The sequence below is a fragment of the Zootoca vivipara genome, chromosome 15 (genome assembly GCF_963506605.1).
Source record: "Zootoca vivipara chromosome 15, rZooViv1.1, whole genome shotgun sequence".
NCBI lineage: Eukaryota > Metazoa > Chordata > Lepidosauria > Squamata > Lacertidae > Zootoca > Zootoca vivipara.
In genome coordinates, this window is record NC_083290.1 from 5,246,168 (window position 1) to 5,273,146 (window position 26,979).

Consider the following 26,979-nt stretch of genomic DNA (forward strand, 5'->3'; position numbering starts at 1 on the left):
CTGATGGGGAGGGAGGGGGAGAGGAAGGGGGGACGTTCCCCCAGCGCAGGAACTGTTGGCAGAGGCACCCGGAGTGAGTCTGGCCAGGCAGCCAGGAGAGAAGGCGCCCCACGGAATGCGCCAGCGCGCAAGCGACCAGGGCGCAGGCCGGGCGAGGGATGGAGATCAGAGAGAGGGCGGAGGCCTGCGGACCGGGATGGGGGGGGCACTACCCTGATTCTCCAGAAAGCCCTTGAATCCACCCACGGAGAGGATCTATCTCACCTAGTGGAAAAGGAAGCGGCAGGAACCATTCCTAGGACTGGAGACGCCGGCAACGAGCCATCTTTGCTCGGATTCGGTTGTTTAGGTTGTGGGGATGAGTGTTTGGCCTCGAACAGGTGCTTGAAAAGGGTCCCTCTCCCCAGAACGCAACCCCCCCCCCCTCGGTGTAGGCTATATTTTGAACGCTAGTGCAGGTGTCTCTTTCCACACTTGTTCCCCCCCCACGTTATTCTTAGGCAAAGTTTATAGAAATTTCATCCCTTCACACAGGCCTCGGGACTTTGGAGCTGTAAGCTTATTGGGCCTTGGTGCCCAAAAGGCCTTCGAGCAAAAGCCGGTGGGTGTCACGTGTCTAAAGACTGGCGAGTCCTCTGCACGTGAGAACTCTGTTATCTTGTTCGGAGGCCTACCTGCCTGTTCTTTCTGAGGGTGTACATAGTGGGTGCTTCCCAGCACAACACCACATTAGAATTTGTATTTATTATTTGCTGAAACCAGTACAGCATGGTGTGGCTTTTCTGCATAGCACAAGCGACCGACAGGTCACTGCCCCGATGAACTTACAATAAACATATTAAGGAGCTCAAATATGCTAACCTTTTCCACGTCTATTCTGCATCTATAGTGCGGCATTCTTGGGGAAAGCTTCAGTTAGAATCGCACTGTTCTGGGAGCAGTTTACTTTCGAGAAAATGCAATTCAGGTGTTAGTAAATGTCACAGCTTCGTCGCGAAAGAAACTGGCGAAGAAATTCCGCTTTAGGCTGAAATCCCCTTGGATTTGGGTGTAAATCCCCTTGGAGTGCAACGCGTTAGTCCTACACAGAGTAGACCAATTGAAAAATAAGGCATAAATTTTATCGGGTCTACACTGAGTATATAACCCGATAGAATTTATTTCTGAGAAGGCCATGCATGAACGCGTTCTGTGGATCAGGCCACTTGCTGGGGACAATCCTGGGCTTCGGGAAGACCCAGTTTATCACGCTTACCCTGGGATAAATCCCACTGACCGCAAGGTGACTTACTTCTGAGTAAATATCGTTGAAGACAGCAGGCTTACACATTCGGTTAGCTAACTAGGTGCGAGCCGGTTTCAGATGTTCACCCCTCAAGCGGTCTAGGGCCAAAACTGCTCCCCTTGCCCGCCCGCCCCCTACAAAGAGGAATATTTTGAGGGGAAGTAAACAGGGACATCGTGAATATAATTATTCTATTTAATCCATCAAAGGGCTGCTCCTTTCCTTTTTTTTCCTTTCCTGCCCCCCAAATTATAGTTTCTTATGATGACATCCATTCTTTTTCCAAAACCCCGAGCGCGATGTTCCTCTCCCCCCCCCCCGCGCGATTTAATTTCAGCAAGGAAGGAGGGAGGGAAGAGAGAGCCAGAGAGAGGGAGGGAGAGAAACCCTTTGAAGAGATTCGGGTAGGGCCCACCCAGAGAACGGAGAAAGGCCCATGCGCTTCCCCCCTCCAGCGGATCCGGGCAGGGGCTGCCTGGACCACGAGCAGATTTCGCGGCTTCCCAAACTTTGGGGTAGGGGTGGGGCGCATAGATAACGCGGGGGAGGCATTGGGGGGGGGGGTCTGAGAAAAATGGAGGCAAGCCGGTGCGCATCGCCGCTTTAAGACTTCGCTTCCTAGCCCAGTCTCGGCCTCCGGGACCGTGCGGAGATGGAAAGATTCAGCCCGGGCAATGGAAGTAATAGCGGAGCGAATCCGACCCTCTGCAAAACGCAGCCAAAGCAGCCTTGGGTGAGTAGCGAGCAGAGGGGCGCGCGTTCAGAGATACCTCGGGGTAGGTTTCGGGGGAGCGCCGATCCGTAGTATTATTATTTTTTAAAGCTTTTGGGGAAAGGTCGCAGAGGCGAGGAGGGTGCCTAAAGTGTGGAACACAGGATGATGTATTCATTATTAAATCATTCTTACTATTCTGCAACTCCGATACTATTAATACTGCCACCCTAAAGATTTTGAACTTGATGGTCTCCAACAGCGCATTCGTGCGATGTCTACTCCGATTGGACCCCACTGGAACTTGCTCCCAACTGCAATCCTATGTTAAGCTCACCTGAAAGCAAACCTCCTTGAGCTCAGCGGGACTTACTTCTGAGTAGACATGTACAGGATTGCGCTCTGAAGGAACAGCTCCCAGTTTTACTCGGGGACTTTATTGTTTTAAAAAATGGGTTTGTACATCCCAGACTCCCACGCTTAACTTTTTGCTGGATCGCAGCCCTGGAAATACTGTAGCGGTTCTCCCCACCTCCCCTCCCCGCAACCCCCTGGGCTGACATCCACAAACCACTTGTCTACCCCTAAACACCAATGCTACCCACACCGTCCTTAGGAACACAACTTTGCCGTCCAGTTCTCCTCATCTTTATTCGGAATAAAGTCCCACTTCGCTTGCATAGAGCTTACTACTCCCAAGTGAGCGTGCGTAAGGATCGCAGCCCTGACCTCTTGATAGCCACATCAGCGCGTCAGCATATCCCATAATACAGGCGCGGGGTGGGTTAAATGGTCCCCCCACCCATTTAACAGCACCCAACGAATTGTCACCGGCACCCGCCCGCTTGCATGTAAATTGGCTGGGGAACTTCCTTTATTCTATTGCGCCCCCCAAACTGGTTCCAAATGAGAAATGGATAGCAATGAAATTAGTTTTGGCTCTCTCATCTCTCGCCCCCTTGTTCCATTTTCAATTGATCGGCGTTATTTGCCCACCGCCTTTCCTAGTCTTTTTCTGGAGGGAGAGAATTTACTTAGGGGGTTGGAGAAAATAGAGCCAAGAGGGCGATCGCTTGCAAAGGTTACTTTGTTTGAAAATGGATTTTTTTGGAGGGGAGTGGGGAAGAGGCGCACCTCTTTCTCTCTCACCACCTCCTCAAGATCCCCCACCCAACCTGTGGGGAGCACGAGATAAAGAATACAGCTACACAACCACCCTGTCCCAGCCAAATCTTCCCACTCCACAGATAGTTGACAAGAAGAGCTATCTGTCTGTGTGTGTGTCTACTTTCAGATTCCCCCCGATTGAGCCGGGGGGGGGGGGAGAGAGAAGAGAGTTGGGTCAAGAGCCTCTTGGCGCCACCAGTTTGAAGTGTCCACAATTAAAAAGCGACAAGACAAAGGAGTTTTAAAAAAATAAATAGAGAGAAGCATTTATGTCCCCCAAATTCTGGGAAGTTATTCCCCCCCTCCTTTTCTCCCTTCAAGTGGGAGAGGACCTATAAGCGCGCGATGGGAGCAGGAGCCGCGTCTGCCCAGGCTGCGAAATCATGTGCTCGCCTGACCCCTAGATGGCCGCATCTAATCAGCTTCTGAGAGACTCAGCAAGGCTAGCTAGTCTTTCGCAGCTCCTCGGCTGCGTGGAGGGAAGGGGGGAGGGGAGCGACTCCGCACAGACACGCACAGGTCCCCCAGCCCAGTCCCCAACTGGGGCAGCATCCCTACAGGGCGGGTCGAGATCTATGGAGCGCCAACAGGCGCCTTAGGTTGCCTCTCCATCTTTCATGCAAAGCACGCGACTTTTCTCAAAGAATCCCGAGGACGGTAGGTTTACCCAGCACAGAGCTACAGTATTCAGTACACTGAACAAACTAGTTTCCAGCTCTTCTTAACAAGCGAGAGCTCCCAAGGTTATTTTGGGGCAGAGGAAGCATTGCGCCTCACGTGTGTGGCGTGGCCTTAGCTTCGCCCCGAGAAGCTTACAGTTAACGCTGAGCATTTTGGAGGGAATGAACGGGGGCGGGGAGGAAATTAATATGAACCAAAAAAATGAAAACTACAGCGGAAAGGGGGGAAGTGAAAATGCATTGGCCCCACCCACCCACCAGATACAACCCTTAATTCACAGCATAGAGATTGGGGAGGGGGCTTGCGCTGTTTGCAGCAGCCAGATAACCCCACCTCCCCCCCTTTTTTTTGAGCGCCTAATATCCAGTTTGAGTCTGATGAGGCTACAATCGTAACCACACTTACTGGGGAGTAAACCTCATTGAACTGAACAGGGTTTTCTCTGGAATAGACACGCATAGGATTGCTATGCTCTGTGACGAACTCTTTGCTCCCCTTTCCTCCCCCCCCCCAGCCAGTCAGTAAATATTTCCGTTTACAGTGCCTTTGACTTAGTTGCTCCAGTGCAAGAGGCTTCCTGAGCCCCGGGATCTGTTTGAAAAAGCCAGACCTCATTCCCACAAGATGTTGAGTACCGAGGCAGAGGGGTTCTCTGGACATGGACAGAGTGCATTTCAAGTGACCACCAAGGTGTTATTATTACAAGCCCGCACATTTATTGTCTTAAAAGAGGGAGGCTTCTGGGGTCAGGGGTGGCTCCTCCAGTTTGCCTGTGTTGACCCCGGTACGTGTTTTTTTTAAAAAAGGCTCAATAAGTAGGCACGCTTTTTACAGAATATATTCTCTTTATGTGTGTGTTTGAGATGGTCTGTCACGCACACGCTCTCGTTTTCTCCATAGCCCACGAGAAAAAATCATAGGGAACCGCCTAATACCGAGTCAAACCATTCATCTATCGAGCTCCATATTGCCAACACTGACTGGCAGCAGCTCTCTAGGGCTTCGGGCAGAGGGGGCATTCCTTCTCCTTTCAGGAGATGCCTGGGATCGAACCTGGGACCTCCTGCAGGCAAAGCAGCAGCTTCTCTACCCCTGACCTTTCCTTTCCGGAGAACAGAGAGGAAGCCATATAGACGGGTTGCAAGTAGGTGAATGTACTAGTCAGAACAGGGTCCAGACGGCGCTTCTGCAGATTTTTCACCCTCTCATTTTCCCCATCCTTATAATCCAAAACAACCACCTTGCAGAGTAGGGCATCATTACTACCCTGTTGCTGATGGAGTGAGACAGAGAAGAGCACCCTTTTGCCAAAAGCCAAATCAGAAACCAGATTTTACCCGTGGTGGGCTGTGGGGTGGGGACTCACTACCTTAAAACCAATTTAGTCTCTGACTGCTAAAATTCAGATTCTGCAAGGGGCTTATGACAGCCAGGTAAAGGTGTTCAATTTAAGGCTCTGCTCCTCCAGCAAGGGTGGGCAGAGGCCAAACAGGCCGGGGCTCCCACACCTTTAGTAGCAAGCTGCAGCTGCCGAAAGTCCATTTTCTACCCAGCTATTGAAGGTGCAGGAGTCCCCGCCTCTTTGACCTCTGCCAACCCTTGCTGATATTCCTGCTGCCTCTTCCTGAATTAAAACCCATCACCCCAGCTTCCTTCCCAGCTCTCTTGCTCCCAGTAGTGCAGAACAGGAGGTGGACATCAGCTATAAAGGGGGGGAAATACTCTTCCCAAATACCAAGCCACGGTCCATGACAGCAACAGGCAAATTGATAATATTATTAATAATAATTAGTGCTAAGGAATGATTTGAGGAAAGGAAGTGCAAAAAGGGAGTCGTTTTAAAACTGGGAGCAAGGTTGATGTTCTTTTTAGTGAAAGCGATGGCACCTGCTTGCTCAAGGCAGGCTACCCCTTGATTTGAAAACGATAGATCCCAATATTCCCCCACCCGCGCTCATTTTAAACCCACTTGTAAATAAGCAACCGATTACGTGGCTTTTTGCAACGCGATTTCTGGCTTTGCGGTCTATGGGCGGGGAAGAGAAGGGCAGTTTGAGCGATATGTTATTCTTGTTATCTTTCTGTTTTGTTTTCACCAAAGAGAGGAGAAGGAGGAGTCCCTTATTAAACGTGGACAAAGTCAACCAGCAGCTAGAGAGGCATCAGATCCTGGAGGGGCAAGCCCACCCCTTCCAAAATAACACCCCTTCCCTTCCCTTACAATTTTATCCCCATTCTAGGCTGTTACGGAGAAAGCGAGAACCGACAAACGAGCCCGATTCTAGGTTCACTTCCTCGGAAGTAAGCGCTACAGCGCAGAGGTCAGGGGTTCCTATTCGCAAGGAAAGCGCGCTCAGGATCACAGCCTTTAAAAGAAAAAAAAGGGGGGGGGACGACACAGCTTTTGCCCACAATTCATTTTTAACTTCCAGGAAAGGGTTTGTCGGGTGCTGGTGATAAATAAAGAAGATACACACTCGGTACCTGTTGGTGTTCAAAGCATACCTACGACGACACGATTCCAGCCAAACAAACAACTCTAATGGTTGAAACCTCGCTGGTTTCAACAGCAGAACTGTAAACGCTTGCTTGCTTCTTTTACCCGGCAAAATCCATGGGTGTTAGCGGCTCGTTTGGGGCAGGATCTTGCACTTAGGAGGATATCCTTCCCAGTCATTATTTGCTGGAAGTACTGTAGAGCCCACCGGTCTCTCTTCCCCACCACCCACCACCATGCAAATGGGGCTTGCTTAACTGTGCAGAGGATCGCGGTGGGGGAGAGGGGCGAGGGAATCCCACCAAGCGCAGGCGACGGACCAACTACAGAAAATGTCCTCACTGTGTTATGAAATAAAAATGAAGTAATTTATGCAACAGCTGCCCTATAGATACAGTATATATCTCCCAAGGATGCTAAACTTGGTTTTGAAACCCAAGCAGGGTGAATCACCTGCAACCATGAAAGGAACTGAATTACAGTATATAAAGCATCTGCTTTCTACTTCATTTCATCCATGAACTGAATGGGGTGGGGAGGTGGACGTAGGAGAGGAAAATTAGACCCCTGATCTGAGAGCATTTGGAGTATAAACTCACCAGTGGAAGTTTGAACCAATATATACGCCTTTACGCTCCATGGATATAAAGGAACCCAAAAAATTCGCTTTCCACCTCTTCAAATAATTTGACACCTCCCCCCCCCAATTATTATTATTTAAATATAAAAATAAGCTGCTTTTTCTCTCTTTCGTGATTGGTATACAAAATTAAATGTTATGCTCCATGTTTTTGGAACGTTAATGCTTCCCCCCCAATATTACATTACACACACACACCCCGCACAAATACACAAACACATATGTATTCCCCCTTCGTGTCTATCTGTGTGTGTCAGAGATAAACAAACGGAAATCTAACATGCCCAATCTAATCGGCCCCGGAATTGTATTCTCTTGCTCCTGCAGGTTAAGCTTGCAATCCAATACTGTACCCTCTTGCCTGAGGGTAAGCCCCATTGAACTCAATGGGGCTTGCTTTGAGTAGACCCGTAGAGGAGTGCAATCTTCGTGCGTGTATATGTTTTGGAGCTGTTTCTCTCCTCCCCCTCCCCAACTTGGTGAATTTTAAACAAGCATTGTATTTATGCATAGAATATATACAGATTATTTGTAGATTCCTCGTACCCCGCAGGTACATCTGCGTTCGTGTGCAGGACGGACACGACGCACACACTGTTTAAATACGAGGTGGGGGCTTATCTGGAAGTGAAGGGAGAGAGTTTGTTTTAAGCCTCAGGTCGATTCCGGTTATCAGGGCAGTGGGATGGAGTTTAAATGGGGGGAAGTTCTGGAGACTTGGATCTCTCCTCAACCACGCCCCCCCCCAGCGAATATACAAAGTTCAGTTTCCAGCCATTTTCTATATTAAGCTTCCCTTAATCCCCCAACAAGCTGGAACATCCCACTCTGCCCCCCCTTTTCCCAAGTGCATTTTGATCTAATAATTTCCTTGCTATTCCTTTCTCTCTCTCCCCTTCTGCAACCTTCTGGGACTGGTTATCTTTTAAATAACTTATCTTGTCGACTTCCTTCCCCGATCCCTCTCCACCCCCCCCCCGCCGCAATTCTCCTAGTAAAGACTGAAAAAGAGAAAGGGGGAGAAAGAGAATTGGCACAGATTTATTTCCACTTGCTTCGCTTATGCCTTTAACCCCTGTATTTTCCATAAGTGCTCCGAGGGGGTGGGGGTGGGGGACACACTCTTCCTATCGGGAAGTTGAGATCCCCAGTTTAACAAAAAGGTTTGCAATGGATTTCTCAGTCCTCTTTCACAGTGAAGAATAATTACATTCAGATAATACATCCAGCCTGAAAATCAAGTCCACTCTACATCTGTGTGAGGGAGGGAGTGAAAAACAAGGTAGGAAAAGAGGGAAAGATAAATATTACAGATGGGAAATCCTGCTTGGGTTTTAAAGCAAAATTTAGCATCCCTGGAGATATCCATAATCACACCTTTATAACATCCTAACATCGTTTCCAGGTTCCCCCCCCCCTGTTTCAGTTGTGTAGAAATAAACAGCAGCAGCTAAGGGTGTGTGAATTAACGAGGGAGAAGGAGCAATCGCGGGGAAAATGGAAACACACGCCAATATTCCCTTCGCAATGAGAAGAAAATGAACGTGAAGACCCGTGTGTGTGAAATTATGAGGAAGCATTAATTTGAAAGGAAGAAACCCACGGTTGGATGAATGAGGGAGAGAGGTGTTTTTTAAAATATATATATTTTATCATTCTTTCAAAGAAAGAGATGGGGAACGGAGTGAAATGGGTCCCTAAAACGTTACGAAAGGAGATGCGTAACAAGCAAAACGAGGATTTATTATTACTTTCCCACAGACAATTAAAAAATGCTGCTTGAACTTTGGGAGAAAGCTGCTCTGGCTAAACATCTGCCCACACCCCCAGCAGGTCCCTGTCCTCCCCCCCATTTTCTCCCCCCTCCCCCCACCATGCGCCCCCTTTCATCTCGACCCATCTCCTCTCTCCATCCCTCGTCTATTTTTAGCTACGCAGACTCCGGCCCTGGCGCCAGGCCGTTTAAGACCTGTCAAAGTCCTTCATATTTCCCTCATGTCACATGGCGGACCTTCCCGGGCCCCCCTCCTAGTCTGCCCCTCCTTATCCCCCCCCCCAATTCTGCCTGCAACTACACACACACACACACACACGCAGGCAGCCATTGGGGACCTTGGCGCTCTTGCAAAAGGGTTGCCGGGTCCTCAATTTGCTCTTCTCCGCGGCTCCCTCGTCTCTCTGACCTCAGCCAGCGGGACTGCTGGTATTCTGTCCGGGCCACTTAGCCAAATTGCGGGTGATTGATGAAAATAACATTTCTCACAAGAATCAATGCCCCTCCCTGCCTCCTAACCCACCCCGACCCCCCTTCTCCAGGCACCATAGGAAATGAATGGAAAATTGTCCCCAGGAACAGATCAACCGGGAAAGCAAAATATCGCCAGACCTCCAAGTTAACACAGCCACAAAACTCTAGGCTGAGGGGCGGGCGGGTGTGGTTTGAGAAGGATCATAGGGACCAGCGCCTCGCTGCTTAAGTTGTTCACTGGAGTTATTGAAACGCCATTGCATCTGGCGCAACCTTCTGCGCATCGCGATCCTCTGCATGTTTCCTCGAGGGTAAGCCTCGCTGAGTTCAGCTGGGCTTATTCCCGGGGAAAGTTGCAGTCCTAACCCCACCTGCGTGGGAGTAAGCCCCGCTGAAGATAATGGGACCGGCCTTTGGAGGAGACATTATTAGGATCGCGCTCCCAGCGCGCATTGGATTGTTACCGGCCCAGGCAGAGCTGCCTGCTTTTAATCAGAAATAAGTCCTAGCGCGTTCAAGGTGCTTGCTCTTCCTGTTAGGGTTTCAGAATAAACAGTTAAACAAGATCTCATTGCATTACCTTCGACACTGTGAGAGGAGAGCGTTGCAAAACTACCCCAAACCGCTCCGGTTCCCAGTTTAGTTTGTGATCATACTTTTTTAAAATAATGTTGTTTATTGTATGTCTGTTCTCAATTCTAACTTGTGTATTTTAAGGAAAAGGTCAAAGTTTGTTCTAAGGAAAAGGCGCAGTCTTGTTTCGAAAAATAAAACGTTTTTAAAAATGACTATTGAGATTATTCTGGCTGTATGGTTTCACTCGCCCCTCCTTCCCAAAAATAAAAATCCCCCCACGCGCGCACATAGCTCGCTACTTGACCCCACGCAAATCTGCAAAGTTCAGAAAACGAGCACCCTTCTGACGTTAAAAGTGCGCCAGGAGCTTCACTCCAGCCTCCTCTGCATCAGGGGAGGGGGCTGGGACAGAAAGTCTACAGGAGACAGGAATCCCAAAATTACACGCTGGGGTTTTTTTTGGGGGGGGGGGTTCTCGCGATGAAACCCCGCTGAGTTTCCATAGGAATAATTTACAGGTATGCAGCACGGATTTCAGTGGGATAAACGGAATCACGTGGCCAGCCGTGGATTGGGTAGTAGGCAATCGCTTTCATGGATCGTCAACACACACAAGAACACGAGCAAAAATGTAACATTCAAAAATTCTACCTTGGTAGAATTTATTCCAAGAATGAATATTGTTTGTGTGTCTGTGTGTGTGTGTGTGTGGCCGTGGGAGCCCAGTTTTGGAGGATCCGCGAGGGAGGTCTTGAGATAAGACATACACATACACACATACAAGCAGAATACACGTTACAATCCCAATAATTGACACCTCCCTACAAACTGGATCGGAAAACGATGGCGGTCGCAGTCTGTTGGTTTTAACAGCATTATATATAGATCCGGGAGGATATTCAGATCAGTTCGGCAAAGTTAGCTGTGTTATTTTGTGTTTTTAACGTGGCGTCCCACCCACAAAGCCTTGGATTTCCAATCAGCCCGCTTCATACATGGTTATCAGCGTTGAAGGCACAATTAAGGAATGCAGGGGGTTTTTTTGCGGTGGGGAGAGGTGGGTTATTTTTGGAGAGGATTCAGAGGTCATGTACAATATTAAGAACCGCCGCCCCCCAAAAAAGTACTGGTGATACGTTTAATTTTTTATATACCTAATGATCATCAGAGCTGGATGTGTTCTAAGGAGTAACCCTTTACTGTATGGCTGGGAAAGGTGGGTGGTCTCCCTAAATAGCACCCCTAAACCGTGCTGCCGAGTCTCCCCTTTTCCTCTCCCATTCAGTCTCAGACAAGAAGAAGCTCTTGTCTCAATTATGCTGTCCGCAAAACAGACCAACCTAATTTCATGCCCCTTTCGGCCAGCCCCATAACCTCCCCCTCCCCCTTTCTGCACAGCAAGGGCTTGTTCTCCCCCAAATTCAGGGTGCCAGATTCAAAATTCTGTGGTGCCTCTGAGCTTGCCTAGAGTATGTTTTTCCCTACGTCACTGCTGAATTGCCCCCCAGGCCAGAGACTCGGCCCCGGAGCGATTCCATCCAAAATGGATCTCTTTGTCAGGCAAATCTGAAAGTCAAGCATCAAACACAACCAGCGGCTTGAACAAGCCTGGTATCCAGAACTTTAGTCCGAGGATGGGGCCCAATTTTTTAAAAAAGGGTGTCGGGGGTTACTCGGGAACAAGGCCGGTTGGTTTCAGAAAGTACACGGATTTATAAATCAGTTATGCAAGGTAATAGAATCTAATTCTTCAACGCTATCAGGCACAATTGCAACATTATACGAGTACACGCACGCAAACATTCTTATCTATTACACGCATGCAGACACACTAGTATCAGTCATGTATATGTGCAATAAATATTTGTGTTAATGTGCAGACACACACACACACACACACACACACACACACACACACACACACACTTCTGGTTTCAAAGGATCTGTGGGAGGAAGCAGCACAGCGTGGAGAGATTTCAAGGGATAAGAAAAATTCATAATATCTGTCTGGCGTCTGCTCCCCGCCTTTCAAGTTATTCTCTGGACTCCCAATAGATAATGCATTTATCAATGAATTTCACAAGGCAATAAACAAACGGAGGGAGAAGGCACGAAAGAGCTTACATATATCTGTTATCAAAAGTATTTAAAATATAATAAGCTGAGAGATGAACAGCCAAGGCGACCTGCGCCCCTTGTAAGTTTATGGTCGCTTATCGAAGTCCTTTACAAGCAAAACAAGGACGGGAAAGAGTGGGGTCTCTGCCCCGATAAGCTTGCAATATCTTTTTATCCAAGTGGGAGAGCCAAGGAAGAGGGTGACCAAAAGTTATATGGGGAATGCATATTAGAGAGTGCATTCACACGTGCTTTGCTCCTCCCTCAAACAAATGAAATGAAGATTAAATCCAGAGAGAAAGAAGAAGGTTGTTGGCTGCTTGGGAATAAAGATTCAAAACCAGGAAAGACTGGATTGTTTTAAAATGGGGGGGGGAGGGCACTGGGAACTTTCAAGGGTTAGGATATTTCAAAGCCGCCCACCATCGCTTTACTCGAGGGACAATATGGATTGATTAAACCTTTTTTTTTTTTTTGGAGATTCGGTTTTTTAAATCCAGGTGCGCGTGTGTGCCTCACCTCAAACTGGATTTAGTTCTCTCTGGTTTCTATTTTGCAGGAGGGGAGGCGGTCGCCCGCCGGTCCTGTAGAACCTCCTCATCCACCCACATCCCAGGGAACCGGTTTAGTCTCGCGTTCCTACCCCAACCCCCACAAAGGACTTAGTAAGAGGAGTTTAACAGGAACCTCGAAATGGGTAAGGAAATCCAGTTCTGTTCTGCGAATTCGATATTATTCCCTTTGGAATCATTGCTATTATTATGAAGGGTGGCAGAGATTTCATGTTGTTTTGCAGGCCGGTCCTTCTCCGGAGTGGATCCTAAGTATGATTCCTCCGGAGTCGGTCTCTCCACCGGAATCAATGGGCCTTCCTTTCCAGAAGGAGCGGCTGGAGAAACACAGCGCCTAGTCTGCGCTCCTGAAACGCCCCTTCCCGGGGGTTTGCCCCCCACTGAAGTTGCTGCCATTGCAGCACGTGAAAGAAGAGCGGAGAGATCCTTAATAGTGCAAAATGCCCAGTTTTTCAATAGCATTGGGGGAGTGAAAAAAGAGAGACTTGCTTCTCTTAGTCGTTGCAAACTCCACGTGCCTATATCCTTCTCCTGTAATTCTCCTGGTGTGAAGCTGGGGGCGGGACGCCGTCCTAGGAGAGGAGAGGTGGGGGGGGGAGGGGGAAAAGTCACGAATTCAAATCCACCCAAGAGGAACCCCAGAGACAGGTGAAAAGAAGTTTGCACGCGATCCAGATTGGGTCCCCCCCCAATTTACTGCCGCAGAAAGGCGAGGAAGATGGGGAATGCTCGTGGATTCACAACAAGGAATAGGGTCTTCTCATCTCCCCCCACCCGCTCCGGGCCGCAAAGAAAGCGAAGAGGAGGAGAAGGGGCGCAGCGTGCAGCAAGGCTGGTTCTCGGATCAACAGGTGCAGGAGCGCTTCTGATCGCAGCCAGGCAAGCAAAGCAGCGAGGAGAAATTGACAACGTGTTTGTTTTCCTAACGAAGATCAAGACTTGGGAGCGACTTCAGTCAAGATTCGGATTATTATTTTACCGTCCCTTGTTTTGGGGGAAAGGTCTGGGGTGGGAGCCTAATTTTACGGTGGAATCTTAAACTCAGAGATCACGTCGATTCCCGGGAGAGACATGTAGCCCCTATCCTGTATGCAGAATTTATTGGAAGTAACACCTGCCGACCTCAGTAGGACCTACTCAGGAGTAAGAATGTGTATTCAGTTCGCAGCCTTGTTCTTAGGACAGCCTGCGACATTCATCTGGAAGTAAATCCCATTCCCATTGAACTCAGCGGGGCTTCTTTTCCGAGAAGACATGGGTTGAATTGTTAGGCTCCAATCCCATACTCGCTTATCTACTCGAAAGTAAACCCGGATCATCTTGTTTCCTAGTCCTAGATGCAAAAATAGAACTAGGCTGTTTGTTTCAAATTCTCTGGGCTGTTTGCAGAATGAATTATTTCGGAGTGAGTGGGTGGGTTATATGATAAAAAACCCTTGTCTAGTTTTTTTTTTTAATTTAAAGAGTTTCTAGTTCTTGCAGATAGACACGAAATTCGAGGCTTATTTTACTCCCTCAGCGGGGGAAAATCAAATATATGGAAAGGCATTGCTTTTTAAATAAATGATTTGTGAAACTATAAAAGGGTTCAAGAATATATAAATCAGTTTGTAAACACGAAGAGGGCTTCTGTGCCTGGAAAGCTTGGCATCCCTGTCTCAGTGCAATCCTGAACGTGCCTACTCAGAAGTAAGCCCTGCTGTGTTTTAGGCCTCACTTAGGACTCTGGTCCGACTGAACACAGAGAATCTTTCTAGCGGTGAAGTGCAGCGCCTATAAATGTGTCTACTCAAAAGTAAATCCCTCTGACTTTTCTGGGACTTCATCCCAGGTGTGTGCATATGGGTTTTCTAGTTTTATGCCAGCCGGGTAAGTGGAGTTAAGGGTTGGCATCGAAGCCTCCCTCCGGGTGCATTCACACGCATAGCTGCCGCTCATCAGATATACGAGGGACCAGTAAGCTCATGTGCATCAAGGGTGTCCAGCAGCTTAAGAACACGGACATTTGCACGTGTGAATCTCACTCACCCTTAAGGCGTTTCATACGTGCCTTGCAGCATGGAAGAGAGAATAAGCATGTCAGAACAACTGTGGCAAAGGCTCTTGGTAGGGAACACAGCCAGCTTATTTTGTCCCATTGCTGTCGATTACATTAATAGCGATTTATTATTATTATTACTATGATCGAATAAAATTGTCAGCGAGACACACAGTAGGACAGACCTCTCTCCCTATCTACAGCTACAGGGGATTTGTCCCGGCAGAGAATCGGGCTGTTGAGCCCCCGTCCGATATCTGTAGAAATAATATGTTCACGCTTCTCATATCTATGTGGATCAGTCGATGTGCGCTGGGGCCATCTGATATGAACAGGTCACAAGCAGAACGTGGGGTGGGGAGCTCCATTATGGCACCCCAGAGGCGGAAAACGGTCCCAAAGGAGTTTCTCTTGGAACCCACTGTCTAATTGTCACTGGGTACACTGGGATTAGTCACAGTCTGACAGCCTAACCTACCTCACAGGTTCTACCGTTACAGGTAGGTAGCCGTGTTGGTCTGGCGTAGTCGAAACAAAATACAGTTTCTTTTCTTCCAGTAGCACCTTAGAGACCAACTAAGTTTGTCATTGGTATGAGCTTTCGTGTGCATGCACACTTCTTCAGATACCTCACAGGGTTGTTGTGGAGAGGAGGAAAGCCGTGTTCGTCACCTTGAGCTCTTTGGAGGAAGAGGGGGGGTAGAAATGTAGGCTTCTGTCACACACACACACAAAAGCATTTTCCAGAGTGTTTTCAGATGCATTTGTAATCCTATTGTTTTATACTGTGATGATGATGATGATGATGATGATGTGGCCCATTCAAGCAAAGTTCTCCAGGCGGATCACCTAAATTTCATGCGGAACTAAGAGCAAAATAATAATAATAATAATAATAATAATAATAATAATAATAATAATAATAATAATTTCCTGACTTTTAGCATATATGTTTTGCATTTTACTTTTAATGTAGACTTTAATTGTTCTGTCCTTCTTTTGTAAACAGCCCCGGGAACATGAATGAAAGGTGTTATTTAACAAAACACACAACCCTCCATACTTCTGAATAAACAAGTGAAACACGTGCATTGACGATGCTGTATAAATAAAGGATTCTTGATTGCAGAACAAATAGTCTGGGCATTTCCCTCCATTTAAAGACCCTCAAATAAACGTTGGAATTTTTTTTTGGGGGGGGGGGAACCTACATCTCTGAAATTATTTCAAGACATCAGGATACTATAGGCTACTGCACCAACTGAGAACACCACCTTGTCTACTCAGAAGGAAACCCATATGAATTCAATGGTGCTTACTCGCAGGTAAGTGGAGTTATCTGGGAGTCGGTCCCACTGAATTCCAGTAGGTAGGACTTAGTTCTGCATAGACAGGGATGGGGGAAGCCTTCTCATTCCCCCCCCCAATGCTGATGAACTCCAATTCCCATCAGCCCCAATGGCCAAGGATTATGGGTGTTGTAGTTTTGCACCATCAGGCTGGTTCTCCCAGGCCTGGTTCCGTAGACACTTTTGTAGGAGGTTGGACTAGGCGACCCTCGTGGTCCTTTCTAACTTTACAATTCTATGATTATATGAAAGGAGCCGGGAAGCAGGCACAGGCCCCATCTGCATGGGATATTTAAAGCGGCATAATATGATTTAAAACAGCCAGGGCTCCCCCAGAATGCTGCGAACTATAGTTTGTTAAGGGTGCTGAGAGTCGTTAGGAGACTCCTGTTCATCTCAACCAGCTGCAATTCCCAGGGTGCTTTATCAGTCAATCCCTCTTCCCAGCGAACTTTGGGAGTTGTAGCTCTGTATCCTGGACACATGGGTCTCCTAACAACTCCCAATGGCAGGATATTGCTTTGAAGGTCTACCGTACTGCAGATGGGGTCAGAAGAGCATCTAGGCTCCTTTGGGGCTACAAGTGGCAAATCACTTCGGGGTCGAGGCAAAGTAAATAAACCGCAAGATTTCAGGGTGGCCATTGCGCAAGTAGGTGGCTTGTGAACATGAATGACTAAAACAAGAAGAAAAAGAAAGAAAGCAGGCCTTTTTATCTATGTGCGCCGAGAATTATAAGCGTCAATTACATTAAATGGGAGGGGCCTAACATACTTTCTAAAAATACAACCCCCTCCCTCCACAACACACACGTAAAAATAGCCTGTAGTTATATTTACCAGGTTGGGAAATTATTCCAAGAGTCAGCAGGGAGGGGGAGAATAGAGGAAGAAGAGTTAAAAGAAGGGGGGGAGAGATGAAAGAGGAAGGGAGAGTTTAAACAAGAGTTAAAATAATTAAGGCTCCGATCTCGGGTAGAATCGCTTGGATTCAATGGGGCTTCCGAGGAAATATGCGCATCGTTTTGCGCAAAAGGCTTGCGGCATGAAAAGCTTAATCCGACGGGCATGTGAGTTTATTTCTACGCCAGTTTGTTCTCCAGTGCGTGAAGGCTGCCTTTGGGGATATTTTTCTCTCCTCCTCGTTTCAATTTCCCAAGTTTCTCACTCTCTTTCCCCTCCCTCCCACCTTTTAAAGACTGTTTAGATTTCTTTCCGTCTTTAAAAGAAAAATATTTCCAGTAATCCAGCTTTCTGGAAAATAACAACACGCCAAGAAAAAGAGACGGGTCCTCCACCCCCCATCAAACTTCCCCTGAAGTTTATCCAGAGTTTAACAACTTTATAAACACATTTCCCCTGATTGTCAAGGGAAAATTGCATGTAAACCTCAGAGGGAAAGTTGGAGATAAACGTCCCCTGCCCGCGTCCTTTCCAATCTTCTTTAGCTGCCAGTTGCTGGAGCTGTCATTCTGAGTTGGGAGGCGGCCCTTGTTGGAGACTCTAGTCGGTGACCTCCTTGGGGCAGAGAGCTAACTTGAGCCGCTAAGAGGCCTGTGTCTCCTTCTCTGAGGGGAGCTCCCTGCCTTTTATGAATTGGTGCCATACAATTCTAAGGTGTGTGAAATAAATACTGATTGCATTTATTATTATTATTATTATTATTATTATTATTATTATTATTATTATTATTATTTAAGGCAGGAAACAATCCAGCCAAACTCTAAGCACACTTTTTACAGTCCTGTCCAATGCGCATTTACGCAGCGACGCTGCCTTTAATGGCGCTTACTCCCAATCAAGTGTGCACACAGAATTTTAGCTTTAGAGTTGCTTCAGACTTAAAAGTTCTGCTTACAGGAGACTCCCTTGAAATGTAATGGACGCGACGAACTTGGATCCATTCATTTCAGTGGGTTTGCTCTGAGTAAAGCTTAGTTGGATAGAACCCATATGAAACATGCACACACCACTCCATGAAATGTCCTGCTTAGAGCAGACTCATTGAAAACAATGGGCACGATGACATTGGACTCATTAAAACGCCCACTGGAGCGGGAGGATTTACGCATGCGCGCAACATCCCATTGAAATAAACCGGGTGCCAAAAGTGTTAAAAGGCGCGCGGTGGAGGGGGGGGCAGGGAGTGTCGGGGCCCAAATGTGGTTGATAAAAGGCATCTCAAGCGCTTCCTTTTTCCCACAATGATCCTTCCAAGAACCCTTTAAGGGAGGCCAGTTTGATTATGGACGCAAAGGGGAGCCTGATGATGTTTGATGTGTGAAATATTTAAACATTTATTGCAATATTTGAATGCCTTTTGGTCCTAGAGAAGAGGGGAGAAAGTGCAGATAAAGGCTCTCATATACAGCAGAACCTCTCGCCTTCTTGTAAAGGTGATTGGAAGCTTCATCGGGGCGGATATCTCCTTTCTGTTTGCTCAACTATAGCGCAGCCCACCTCCTCGAACCGTCAAGACTTGTAATAACGTCAAAACACATGCAGCAGATACCGTAAGGAGTATGATTTCGCTGTCTTTACAATGTATAGCATTCGGTTATGTACACCGCCTTGCGGGACACGTGTGTTAAAAGGCGGCGTATAACACGAAGGCAATATAATGATTTTAATAGGATAATAACCGGAGGAAGATGGGGAAAATAAAGAACAGCCTGCTCGTGGGGGTCTATTCTTTTTTTTTTATTAAAGAAATCATAGGAAACAAATAGGGGGAAAGGGTGGGTCAAAGATTTATATGATTTTTCCAGTCTGTCCGCGATGAATACTGAAGGTCCTCCCAGCAATAAGATAGAAATAAATCAGTTTCTGGGCACTTTTGCGCCAGAACCTAAAATAGGCTACATTTAAAGCACCCTCCGACCAAAGAATGCTGGGAACTGTAGTCTGTTATGGGCGCTGTGAATTGTAGCTCAGGGGGAAAAACTACAGTTCCCAGGATTATTTGGGTGGCTAGGTGGGTGTAAATGTATGGTAAGTGTGGTATGTACGCAGCCTGTCCCTAGCCTTGAGAAGATACCCAATCTGTGTGAATTTTTAACGCTGGAGTGTTTTAGACACCCACGTGCGTGTGAGCATTTCACACACAATCGGGAATCGCCGCCGCTTCTCTTCCTCTCTCCATCGCCTTTATATATGAAGTGGAGTTTACATAGGGTCGAATAAATGGGTTGATTTCCTGTTACAATTAGAATAATTCTGAAATGTAAACTTAAAAAAAAGAAAGAAAGAAAATAAAGTGACTTTTCCCTTCGGTTATCCAGGCTGGATATCTCTGGACTCCTCAGCTTTCAGATCGCAGAGGAAAAGAAGACCCACCCCCCTCTCCAGTAAAGAATGAAGAATGCCTATCTTGGCATTTAGCAGGAGATAAATTAATTAGTTAATTATTATAAAGACATAATTAAAAATCAGTAAGTAATAGAGCTCCCTCGCGCAATCCGGTGTATGCTTGCTGGAAAATAAAAAAAGTTATGTGGAGAGGGGCTTTACTCCCAGGTAAGTTTGCAAACACTTGCCAAAACCCATTTCTCCTCTTCTGTTAAATAAAAAAGCCCCTCCCCCAAAAGTATCAACTGTTCGTTCCAACTGTTTTCAGGGTTCCAGGGCAGGTGAAAGTTTTTTGTTTTTGTTTTTTTAACCCACCCACTCAGGAAGTACCGTCCCATCGTTTCCTGACGTTTATCTTACAACTTGGCAAAGTCGCATTTCAGCTCAAAAATAGGAGTCCTTCACTCGAAGGAGAGCTCGATTTACTTAACGTTCGGTTTTCTTCTTCTTTAAAATCAGGCTTTAGAATGAAGATTTTTTAAAACACGAATTATTATGTAAGTGACAGAACTGGGGATTCGGACTCTGTTTTCCGCATCCTGGTCCACGGCACCACGCTAGTCCTCAGTAAATTCAATTGCGTTAGTACCGTCTTCTCTTCAATTCCACCCGCTACCACATTTTGCACCCCGCCCGTCCTGTCCCCCACCCCCATCGTTCTACGGAGTTCCCCCAATTAATGTCTCCTGCTCCTGGTAATGACGTTTACTCACAGCCCCATTCCTCGCCACCTCTTCAGTTCCCCAGTTCATTTCTCCCTTTCTCAAGCCGTGCATTCTAGATTGGCAGCACTTTGGGGCAGGGATCTTAAAAAAAATTATTAGGGTGGCTTTCTTAGGGTACCTGTCTTAGGGCACCTGCTTATAATAGCAGGACTCTCCTTCATTGGAGGTCTTTAAGCAGAGGTTCAACGTCCATCTATCATGCATTGCAGAGGGCTGGAGTGGATGACCTTTAGGGGTTCCAACCAGCTCCACAATTCTATTACATATTCTAGGTTACATTCCAGCTGTGCAAAAGTCAGAGGTTGCTATAAACAAATATACATAGACTCCTCTTGGCCCTCCTTCTAGGCATCCTCTTGGTTTGACACAAAAGCACTTGATGAGGGTGTGGCTTGTGGGAGGGGGTGTGGCATAGAAAGTGTTCCAAGGGCCAGACAGAGAGGCATTTGGCCCCTGATCATTACGGATGGGGGAGAAATTTGTTTGAATTCACATTTAGAGGTGAAACCACCTAATTTCCAAAGCAATCTGAGACCCGAAATGTAACCATCTTTTGAAATTCACAAATCCCCTGAATTTTGCAATGCAGTTCTCTAGCCAAATAATATGCACACAAATGCATATGGTAGGGGACAGTGTTCACAAAAATGCAGCTGTTGAAACAGCATTTAAAAATTGCATTATATTTGCTCTGCGAAAATGTGCATATTAGGCAAAACCGCACACAGAAATTTGCACTGAAATTCTGACCGATGAATTTTCTTTAAGGGCTTTTAAAAAGTCAATATGGTATGGTGATTGCCATGCTGGGAGACCAGGGTTCAAATCTTCACTCAGACAAAAAAGCTCGTTTGGGCAATTTGGGCCCCGTCACTGCCTGACCTACCTCACAGGGTTGTTGTGGGGAGTAAATGAGGAAGTGGTATGGGAAAGTCAGGAGATAAATGCAACAAATAAAAAACACATGTGTAGAGGTGACTTGAAGAGTGCCAAAAGAATAAATGGATATAACCCATAATCGATGGATTTGCCTTTCCCCAGCTGGAATGGTCAATCTGGGCCCAGAAGAGTCTCCTTCCCATTGTACCGCCCTAGTTATATTTCCAGTGCCGGCTCTCCTTGTGACAGAATTCCTTCTCCCGGTGCTTCAAAGTGTGCCACACTTTACAGGGGTGACCCTCAAGTACACAGGGCCAAGCTGAGGCCTGCTTGCCTCTTAATTCCTATCTCGGAGTCTGAAGTGGAGGCAAGTGTCGGCCAGGCCTTGTTTTGGCCTTCGGACCAGGGGTGAATTTCGCACTCCACCAAGATGGCTTGGCTGCTATCCTTGGTGCTCTTACATGGCTGGTCAAGTATCAGAGAGGCCCCTTCATGAGGAGCCGGGGAGGGGGGGACCTGATAGCGGGGAGCCCCTTGACACCGAGAAGCTGACATCTTGAATAGTCAAGAGAATGCGGCAGAGGAGACGCAGATGAAGTGAACTTGGGAGGGAGACCTCAAAGCTAACGCTCTGATGCCTACAAAGGGAAGAGATAGCCATGGTCTCCAAGAGTCAACTTTGGGTCAGAGGTCCAGAATCGCACTCAGCAGGCATCCCCCACCAGAGACACTCCCCCCCCTCCCAGCACTAGTCTTAAGCAGCAGAGTTGGCTTATCACATTTTGAAATAATACCAGAAGTGGATTTAAGGGAGTGCAACCGGCTCGGTCGCACTGGGCATGGAGCCTTGGCATGCCTCAACTGTGATGTGGAATGGAAGGTGGGAGGTGTGGGGTGGCGCCGAAATTTGGCATTGCACGGGGCGCTGCTAAAATGTCAGACTCCCAAGTTCTGCCACCAGTAATACCCTTAAGCATCGGAAAAGAACCCTCTCCCCAACAAGGCCATTACATAGGAACAGAGGGAGATTACTTTGACTTGAGTGAGTTTGTCGAGCTCAGTATTGTCTACACTGGCCGGCAGCAGCTATCCAGGGTTTCAGACAGGGAGCATTCCTGGTCTTACCTAGAGATGCTGGGGATTGAATTTGGACCCTTCTGCATGCAAGACAGAGATGCTCAGCCACTGAGATAAGACTGGGATGGGGCCTCTAGTGCATTTGCCGCTGTTTAGCATGCAAAGGAGGGCCTCCCTTCTCCTGGGAGAAGATTGGCACCTAATGCACACAGATGGCTAAATGCAGATGAGCCAAACTTTTTGCAAAGCACGGGTGGTTACGATGAGCCGCGCTGGGCCTGTCTTGAGGCATCCAACTCCAAACTTGGCCTGCTGTATCAAAAGCGCTGAGAGGTCCGCGGGCGACTCTCCAAGCCGCTTGCAGGGGAAATGTGTTTGAAACGAAGCCTGGAAGCCAGCCGCCTTGCTTTCCACTCTCCCTCTGCATGTGTGTGTCATCGCAGAGAAATCTTGAAGCCACCCACCAGTAGTCAAGCGAAGGAAGTGGACGCCACATCTGGACCAGGTTTCCAGGCCAAACCTAGGCATGAATCAAGGAGATCAAAAGAAGGCCCTCAGCTGCATTTACGAAAACACCAAGCTCACCCCAGAGTCCGGAAAGTACATGTGTTCACAGCCTCCAACTCCGTATATGAGTGTTCCAGGAACACACACACACACACACACACACACACACACACACACACACACCAGCAAACACAAAGACATTTCAGTTCACAGAGGGGAGATATGTAGAATAATCAGTTTTTCCTCCCCACCCCATGCTACAGTTACAAGGCATAGGTGAAGTAATTTGCCTGGGTGGCATCCGATTGTTCCTGTAGCTGAAAGCATCTTATAACCAGGTTGGCTGCTTATGCATCACCGAAAAGGAGGAAAATTATTTTATTTATTTATTTGGAGCATTTGTATCCCATTCTTCAGCCACAAAGGCTCATAGAGTTGCTCACATATAATCAATAAAAAGAAGGCAGTTCCTGCCCAGAGGCTTACAATGTATGCCGTATACCGTACAAGACGACTGGGCGTATAAGACTGCCTCCATCTTTTCCAGTTAAAATGTAGAGTTTGGGATATACTTGCCGTATAAGAAATGCGACCCGGCGTATAAGACGACCCCCGACTTTTGAGAATATTTTGCTGGGTTAAAAAGTAGTCTTATAGTATATAAAAACACACAGCACACAAGTGAAAAGGGACAGGGAGGGAAGAGGAAATTCATCATTAAAAAAGAAGGCACAGATGATGTTCATGAAATGTGCACACACTAATCTATATGTATAGATCAGGGTTAGGGAATCTCAGGCCCGGGGACAAAATGTAATTCTTCAAACCTCTTCATCCAGCTCTCGGGACTCTCCCCACCACACTACCCCTCCTTCCCATTACCAGTCCGGCTAGAAAAACAGTGCATCTCACCATAGTAAGGAAGACTGTTATGGTGTTCACACATTATGTTAAACGAGTGTACAATATGTATAAACAAATAGTTGAGCTGCACAGACTTGCAATCATTCACATGGAACATTCAACAAATGTACAGTCAATGTTATTGGGCTCACAACTGTTGAGTCCACAAATCAACATGTGTGCACTCTTTCTACGGTAATAAATGCTTGTACATGTGTGGAAACAGCTTGTACTTGTGTTCAGTGTAACAGGTGAACATGCCTTATGTGTGCAGATGACCTGTGTGTGCCCATGATCTTCCCTATGATAAAAATGAAAAATGTAAAACTATTTAACACAGGCTTCCTCAACCTCGGCCCTCCAGATGTTTTTGGCCTACAACTCCCATGATCCCTAGCTAACAGGACCAGTGGTCAGGGATTATGGGAATTGTAGTCTCAAAACATCTGGAGGGCCGAGGTTGAGGAAGCCTGATTTAACACTACCCATTTTTTATGCCATTTAGCAGCAACAACACTACTACTAATTTACATTTACCTGGCAACAATCCCCTATTGACAATAACTGCAAAGTACATAGGAATTAAAAAATAACAGCTCTAACCAGAATGCTTACCATATTTTATTTTCAGTATCAATTTAAAACTGCTCACAGTGATGTTGTGATTATAAGGATGGATTAACAGGTTTATAACTGGTCTGCTGATTATGGAATTTGCTGGATTGGGGGGGTGGAGCCGGTAATCGGGGATGTAAGGTTAAATTGAGAATAGTTATAGTTTTAAAAGTGAATGGATTTTGGAAAAATGTGAAAATATGGAGGCTTATAGAGGGAGTAAAAATTAGGCACGGGAAGATAAAATGGGAGTTTGATTTTTCAGTGATTTGAATATTAGATGAAAATGTTAACAATTGATTTATAAGTTGTATAAGATACAAAGGTGTATTTTTATAAAGTAAGAAACTGTTGCAGATGATAAAAAAGGGATGAAAACCGGGGAAGGGGGGGGAGGGGAAGCCCACAAAATATGGTTTCACAATTATGAATGTAAGAAAATTTTTTCTGTTTTGTATTGTTTTTTTCTCTTTTTTTGCCCTTTCTTTTTCCTCTTTTTTCCTATTTCTATTTTTCTCTTTTTTTGGTATGACAATAGATGGTTGGATGGATGGCCTCCTGCGTACTGCCCTGGTTTGCTGGAACTCCCTGGTGGCAGGGGGGGGCTTTGGGGTCAGGGGAGGGGGAGGAGGACAGAAATCCAAGCATAAAATGGACCATCTCTGACTGTTCACATACATGGGATACTTCTGTGGCAGGGGAGGACCCATGTGTGTGGGTAGGAAGGAGGTGGAAAAGGTGTTTATGTATGTACCATTTTTTTTTTGTATTTTGTAAAATTAATAAAAAGTATGTTTAAAAAAATAAATAAAACTGCTCACATTAAAAACCACTACTCAACACTTACTACTAGTAGTATCAGTACTACTACTACTTAACATTATTTTTTCCACCAAATCTTTATTCGAAGTTTTCTCTAACCTCAATGCTTGCAGTCTAGGAGCCCCATCCTTGACCTGCTCTCATTATGAAGAAGGCTATTATTGCGATCTTCAGGGTAGGGTGGCGGTGGAGGAGGAAGGGAGGGGCCTAAGCCCTTGCAAATCTCTCAAGTATTGGACATACATTTACGAGGAGCATTTTGTCTCCTTGATAAGCTTCTCCAGAGGAGTCTGAAGAGCCTTCCGGAGCTAGGGTTATCATGCACCTTCAGGCCAAGAGCTGGCTAATCAAAGGAGGAGGAATTGCAATCTCATGCCTTTGTAATCAGTGGACCTCTGATAGACAAGTGCGGAGAGGTGGAGGATGCTATTATCCATTGAATCATAGCTGGGGGAGGACCGATAAGGCCACTCAACAGCCCTTTGCCAATGACCCCTTTGTTCTCATCAAAGGCCACAGGGCTCTCCCTATCTTCCAGTTGCCAGAGAGCTTCATTCCCAAAGCTTCATTCCCTGTCATTCATTTATTCCCTGTCAGTCATACACTGGGCGCCAGTGCCCAGCAAGCTTGTCAGCAAATGTGGGCGCTTTTAGTGAATGTCAGGAGTGGCCAACTCTTTTCTCCTTTCAAACGGCTCTTCGGGGGCTACCAACCCCCTGAAACAAAGCCAAACGGTGCAATATTAAGAGGTTGCTATTCAATGATGTTAGGGTTGCGGGTGGTGCTGTGGGTTAAACCACAGAGCCTAGGGATTGCCGATCAGAAGGTCGGCGGTTCAAATCCCTATGACGGGGTGAGCTCCCGTTGGTCCCAGCTCCTGCCAACCTAGCAGATCGAAATCACGTCAAAGTGCAAGTAGATAAATAGGTACCGCTCCAGCGGAAAGGTAAACGGCGTTTCCGTGCGCTGCTCTGGTTTGCCAGAAGCGGCTTTGTCATGCTGGCCACATGACCTGGAAGCTTTACACTGGCTCCCTCGGCCAATAACGTGAGATGAACGCCGCAACTCCAGAGTCGGTCACAACTGGACCAAATGGTTAGGGGTCCCTTTACCTTTACCTTTATTCAATGATGTTGCTTAAAATGTAGAATTGTGATGATGTGGATTAGTCGCAGTGGGGGTGTTTTCTGGTTATGAATCTATCTTGTGTAGCTATCTTATATTTGACTTCTTTTTGTTGGGATTTGTAAACAGCTTGGCTTTTTGAAGCAATGAAATACAAAGCGGTTTGCAAAACAAACCTTGCACCAGCTCCCTTGGGAACAAGCCCCTCTGTGTTATATCAGTGGGGCTTCGCAATGGGACCTCTGGACTGGATTCATATGGGCCTCATGTGGCCTGCCAGCACTCAGGATCATGGGGTGGGAAGCAGTTGGTTGTTTGGTTGCTCATATACACTTGCACGTTACAGCCATAGATCATAGTTGCCAAGTCTCCCGTTTCCCCCGGGAAATCCCCGTTTTTCCAGCTGTTCCTAGCTGAAAAAACAGATTTTTTTGTTTTTTCCTGGTTTATTCTGGCGCGACGGCCATTTTGGAACTGGGCGGAGCATGCTCAGAAGCGACTTTTGATGCTGCTCTGCCCAGTTCCAAAATGGCTGCAGTGCGACTTCTGGCACGACGGCCATTTTGGAACTGAGCAAAGCAGCATCAAAAGTCACTTCTGAGCATGCTCCGCCCAGTTCCAAAATGGCGGCATTTTGGTCTGCTATTTCCAGCCTGGTCTGCTATTTCCGGCCCGGTCCCTTATTTCTCTGACAGCAACTTGGCAGGTATGCCATAGATCCATCAAATCTGCACATATAAATTAAAAGGCTATTGACTGCCCTCAGCGATGACATGGTTGGGCTCGAGGGAGAAGCAGCTCTAGAAGCCTCGTATATTTATTTCAGGCCCTTGCAGCCCACCTTGAAGGTTGCGGGTTCAACCCTCAGTATCTCCAGGTAGGACTAGGAAGAAGACTCTGCCTGAAACCATGGGGAGAGCTGCTGCCAGTCAGAGTAGGCAGTACTGAGCTAGATGGATGAGGAGCAGTTCCGAAGGGAGGAAATCGTTTTATTTCATTCTCCCCCCCCAAAAAAATTAATATAACGCATGATAGAAATTAAACTCCAACAGAGTTTACAAAGGCAACATTATTGCTTAGACAAGCTGCTTAGGAA

General features: G+C 46.8%; 1 long non-coding RNA gene across 5 annotated transcripts in view; it reads left to right on the forward strand.

The window, feature by feature from the left end:
* Positions 1–1,847: 1,847 nt before the first annotated feature.
* Positions 1,848–26,979, forward strand: part of LOC118097019 (uncharacterized) — a 49,447-nt gene continuing 24,315 nt past the window's right edge. For 3 of the 5 annotated variants that reach the window (XR_009556812.1, XR_009556815.1, XR_009556816.1), the window contains exons 1-2: positions 1,848–2,018; positions 12,484–15,859. This is a non-coding gene — a long non-coding RNA (uncharacterized LOC118097019). The remainder of the gene's footprint in view (positions 2,019–12,483; positions 15,860–26,979) is intronic. The other 2 variants (XR_009556813.1, XR_009556814.1) reach the window with 2 other exon arrangements.